The sequence below is a fragment of the Papio anubis genome, chromosome 12 (assembly GCF_008728515.1).
Source record: "Papio anubis isolate 15944 chromosome 12, Panubis1.0, whole genome shotgun sequence".
Taxonomy (NCBI): Eukaryota; Metazoa; Chordata; class Mammalia; order Primates; family Cercopithecidae; genus Papio; species Papio anubis.
In genome coordinates this window covers 120,332,391-120,338,390 of record NC_044987.1, presented here as the reverse complement: position 1 = coordinate 120,338,390, position 6,000 = coordinate 120,332,391, and positions in this window count along the sequence as shown.

The following is a 6,000-nucleotide window of genomic DNA, read 5'->3' as shown; positions in this document are numbered from 1 at the left end:
CCTAGAATACAAGCCTAAGGTCTCAAGCAGGTGTGGGCTGGTAAACCAATTCTCTAAATGAGAGCGGCAGAGAGCATTGGCTCAGAGGCAAGGAAAAAATGTGGTCTGCAGAGACAAAGCAATCATCGGAGCAAAACTGAAATGTGACACAGGTGTTAGAATGATCAGACAGGGAACTTAAAATTACTATGATTATTATGTTAAAGGATCTAATAGAAAAAGTAGACAACATGCAAAAACAGATGGGTAATGTAAGCAGAGAGATAGGAACTCTAAGAGCCAGTAAAAAAAAAATGCTAGATGAAAAACTCAGTAAGAAGAATGCCCCCGAAGGGCTCATCAGTGCCTCAACACAACCTGGAAAGGGTCTGAGCATCTGGACAGTGGAATGAAAACCTCTTAGAATGAAATCCGAAGAGAAAGAATTGAGCAGAGAATATAACACACAGGAACTATGGGGTCATCCCAAGGATTCAACAGAGGCCAGGTGTGGTGGCTCATGCCTGTTATCCAAGCATTTTGGGAGGCCAAGGCAGGAGGATTACTTGAAGGCAGGAGTTCAAAACCAGCCTGGGCAACATAGTGAGATGTCATTTCTACAAAAAGTGAAAAAAATTAGCTAGGCACAGTGGTGTGTGCCTCTCATTCCAGCCACTGGAGAGGCTGAGGAGGGAAGATTACTTGAGCCCAAGAGTTCAAGGCAGCAGTGAGCTATGATCATGTCCCTGTACTTCAGCCTGGATCACAGGGTGAGACCCTGTCTCAAACAGAAACAAAAACAAAGATGCAACATACATGTAATTGGAATACTGGAAGAAGAAGAAAAGATAGAGGAGAGAAATATTTAAAGTAATAATGGGAAAGGTCTTTCCAGAATTAATGAGAGACAATAAGTACACATGCAGAAAGCTTGGAGAACACTGAACATGATAAACATCAAACACACCCCCCCAGGCATATTGTATTAAAACTGCCGAAACCAGAGACAAAGAAAAATTCTTGAAAGAAGGCAAAGGAATACAACATCTGATACATAGGGGAACAATGGTGAACATTACAGTGGGTTTCTCATTGGAAACCATGCCAGCAAGAAGAGAGTGGCATAAAATACTTCATGTTGAAATTTAAAACAAAACAAAACAAAATAAAAAAACAAGGCAGAGCATGGTAGCTCCTTGGGAGGCCAAGATGGGAGGGTGGCTTGAGGCCAGGAATTTTAGAACAGCATAGGAAAAATAGTGAGACTATGTCTCTACAAAAAATAAAAATAAAAAATTAGCCAAGCATGTTGGCACACACCTGTAGTCCCAGCTACTTGGGTGGCTGAGGCAGGACAATCACTTAAGTCCAGGAGTTCAAGGTTATAGTGAGCTATGATTGTGCCACTGCACTCCAGCCTGGGTAAGAGAGTGAGACTCTGTCTCTACAAATAAAAAATATATGAAAAAGTTAAAACCAACAAGAATTCTATATCTAGAAAAATTATCCATCAAAAGTGAAAAATAAAGAAATACTTTCTCAGAGGAAACAAATGAAAATCCTGAAGGAATTCATCATCTAAAGACCAGCCCTGTTAGAAATGTTTCAAAGAAGCTCTTCATGCAGAAAGAAAATAGTATAGGTCTAGATACCTATCTACACAAAGAAAGGAAGAGTATCAAAGAAGAAATAAGTGAAAGTAAAATAAAATCATTTATTTTTCTTAGTGAACCTAAAAGATAACTTTTTTCATAAGCAATAATAGTAACAATGTATTGGGTTACACATATTGGATTATAGCATATGGATGAGTGATATTAATAACAGCAATGTCACAAGGAACAGGAAAGAGGAGTGGAGAGTACTCTTGTAAGTTATTTCTACCACACACATAAAGTAGTATAGTGTATTTGTGGGTGAATTTAGATTAGTTAAAATATATATTGTAAACTCTAGGACAATGACAAGAAAATGCATACAAGACATATAATTTCAAAACCAGAAAAGGCAGAAAAGGGAGGGAGAAATGAAAAACTAATGCAACAAATAGAAAACAAATATATCAATCACCATGTTACATGTGGATGGTCTAACTACACCAATTAAAAAAATAAAGATTGCCAATGTAGACTGAAAACAAGATTCAACTATATACCGTCTACAGAAACCCGCTTTAAATATAAAGACCCAGCTAGGATAGAAGTTAAAAGATAGAGAAAAATAGACCACGCTGACAGCAATCAAAAGAAAGCTGGAGTAGCTCTCTTTGACTTCAGAGCATGAATATTAGTCAGGAACAAAGAGAGGCATTAGATAATGATAAAGGGATCAACTTTCAAAAAAAAAGATAACAATCTTAAATATTTATACGTAACCAAAGAGCTTAAAAGTAAAGCAAAAACAGACTGGGCGCAGTGGCTCACACCTGTAATCCCAGCACTTTGGGAGGCCAAGGCGGGTGGATCACCTGAGGTCAGGTGATCGAGACCAGCCTGCCCAACATGGCGAAAACCTGTCTCTACTACAAATATGAAAAATTAGCCGGGCATGGTGGCAGGCACCTGTAATCCCACTTACTCAGGAGGCTGAGACGGGAGGATCCCTTGAACCCAGGAGGTAGAGGTTGCAGTGACCCAAGATTGTGCCATTGCACTCCAGCCTGGGCAACAAGAGTGAAACTCCATCTCAAAAATAAAAATAATAAGGCAAAAACTGGCAACACTGAAGTGGGAAATAGCCAAATGTACTATTAGAGTTGGAGTTTTTAATATTCCTCTATCAGTAATTGATAGATCAAGCAAGCAGAAAATCAGTAGAGATATCCATGACCTGAATAGCACTAGCAACCAACTTGATCTAATTGACATTTACAGAGTACTCCATCAACAGAACACACATTCTTCTCAAGCTCACATGGAACACTCACCAAAACAAACCACATTCTGAGTCATAAAACATGCCTTAAAATATTTAAAATAATAGAAGCCATACAAAGTATGATCTCAGATTTCAGTGCAATTAATCTAGCAACCAAAGCAGAAAGATAACTAGAAAATTCTGTAATATTTGAAAAATAAGCAACACTTCTAAGTAACTTGTGTGTCAAAAAAGAAGTTTCAATGGAAGTTTTAAATATTTTGAACTAGCAAAAATGAAAATACAACTTATCAAAATGTGTGGGATGCACTAAAGTAGTGCTTAATGGTAAATATACAGCCTTAAATGAATATATTTAAAAGAAAAAAGCTCTAAAATCAATAATCTTGATTTCCACCTTAGGAAAGTAAAGGAAAAAGGGCAAAATAAGTCCAAAGCAAATGAAAGAATAAAAATTAGAAATCAATGAAATTGAAAATAGGAAAATAATAGAGCAAACCAATGAGACCAAAAAAAAAAAAAATCCAGTTCTTAAAAAATATCAATCAATTTAATAAACCTCTAGCAAGGTTAACCAAGAAAAAAGAGAAGACACAAATTACTAGTGTCAGAAATGAAAAAGTTTCATCATTATTGATCCCTTGGACATTAAAAGGACAATAACAGAATACTACAAATAACTATGCCCCAAAATTTGATGGCTTAGATGAAAGGAACCAATTTCTTGAAAGACACATATCATCAAAACTCACACAAGGAGAAATAAATAACTCGAACAGACCTATATATTTGAATAGCAAACATGATACTGAAGAACAAAGTTGAAGAACTTATACTATTCCATTTTAAGATTGATTAAAAGCTACATTAATTAAGCCACTGTGGTATTGGTGACAGAATAAATTCATAGGTCAATGGAATGGAAGAGAGAGCCCTGAAATAGACTTGCAGAAATACCGTCAACTGATTTTTGACAACGGCCAAAGACAATTCTGCAGAAAGAATCTAGACAAAAATTATTACAGAAAAATTAACTCAAATGGATTATAGACCCAAATGGATTACATTTAATACTATAAAATGTACTATAAAACTTCTAGAAGAATACATAAACAAAATCTACATGCCCTGGGTTTGGAGATGAGTTTTTAGACACAGCACCAAAAGCATCATCCAAGAAAACAATAGATAAGTTGAATTTTATTAAGAACAAAAATCTTTGCTCTGTGAAAGAATGAAAAGACAAGGCCAAGCTAGGAAAAAACAATTTGCAAAACACATTATATCTGATAATGGACCTGTATCCTAAATATACAAAGAATTTAAAAAATACAACTATAAGAAAAAAGGACAACTCTATTTTAAAATGGGCACAGGATCTGAAAATATATCTCATCGAAAAAGATATATAGTCCAGGCACAGTGGCTCACACCTGTAATCCCAGCACTTTGAGAGGCAGAGGCTTGAGTGAAGCATCTACAAGCCAAGAAATGCCAAGGATCGCCAGCCACCACCAGAATGAGGGAGGGACGAGGGAGGGAGGCATGAGACGGATTCTCTCTCTGAGCTCCCAAGAAGGAACCAACTCTCGACTGTGGACTGCTGGCCTCCAGAATGGTGAAAGGGTCCACTTCCATTGTTTTAAGTCACTCCGTCTGTGTCAGAAAGCCCCAGAAAACTCATACTGCGGTCTTGGCCTTTTGGTTTCAGATCCTCAAAAGGAAACTGTCCAGGTTACCATGAATTCCAACACATTAACAAGAATTTTTGACCCGGGATTCCAGGTCCCAAATCACAGAGCCTTTCTGGCTGCTTTCTAGGGGTATGAGTGCAGCAGCTGGAAGAAATTAGGGGTCTGCAGGTGCACCAAGAAGGGTGATCGATGTTCGACATCCGTTGGTATCAGCGTGCAGAAGAAGGCCTTCCTGGGGAGCTGAAACAGGTTGTTTACAGTGTGAAAAAAAAGGGCTGTTTTATGAAGTGCCTTTTTCTGCTCATTTGGACAATCACAGCAGTGATCTGATGATGAAGATATGTTTATATATATATATATTTTTTGAGACAGAGTCTCACTCTGTCGCCCAGGCTGGAGTGCAATGGCATGATCTTGGCTCACTGCAACCTCCGCCTCGCGGGTTCAAGCGATTCTCCTGCCTCAGCCTCCTGAGTAGCTGGGACTACAGGCACGGGCCACCACGCCCAGTTAATTTTTGTATTTTTAGTAGAGACAGGGTTTTACTACGTTTGCCATGGCTCCCCTTCTGGACACGAGGTTTCTTAGACCCAGGACAATGCTTACCGTCACACGGGGCCCGTGCTTAGAACAGTGCCAGCTTTGGTTTAATGTTCTGCTGCCACTGTCTTATCACTTTTAGTAGTCTATCCTTGAACATGTGTCTTGTAACTGAAGTCTAATGGGACAGTGGAGCGTGTCTGTGGCAGGAGGCCTGAGCTGGGTGTGGGTTCACCAGCCTCACACAGTTCTCCCATCGTGTCACTAAGCAGGACTCCAAGAGAGTGGAAGTCCACGGTGTGAGGTCCGCAAATGCCTCAATGCGGTACAGCCCCAGAGGATGCCATTTCCATGTAAGTCAGAGTCTGCTTCAGATGCAGAAAGATGGCCCTCGAAGAAAAGGAACAGGCCAGGCATGGCAGTTCACTCCTATAATCCGAGCACTCTGGGAGGCTGGGGGAGGATCGCTTGAGCCCAGGAATTCCAGACCAGTCTGGGTAACATAGCAAGACCCCATCTCTATTTTTTATTTTTATTAAGAAAAAAAGATGAAAAATAAATAAATAAGAACAAGAACAACTGAGGAGTCCGTGTTAGTCAGTGTGTGCTGCTGTAACAAAATACCGCTGGCTGGGGGGCTCGAACAACAGATACTTTTTCTCTCACGGTTGTAGAGAGTGGAAGTTGAGATCAAAGTGTCTCCGGGCTAGTTCCTCCTGAGGCCTCTCTCCTTGGCTTGTAGATGCCACCTTCTCCCTACGTCTTCACAGGGTCAACCTTCTGTGTGTGTCTGAGTCCTCCTCTTCTCTTCTTATAAGGACACAGTCATCTGGGAATAGGACCCACTCTGAAGACCCCTCAATTTAACTTATTTGCCTCTTTAAAGACTCAAATGTGGTCACATCCTCAG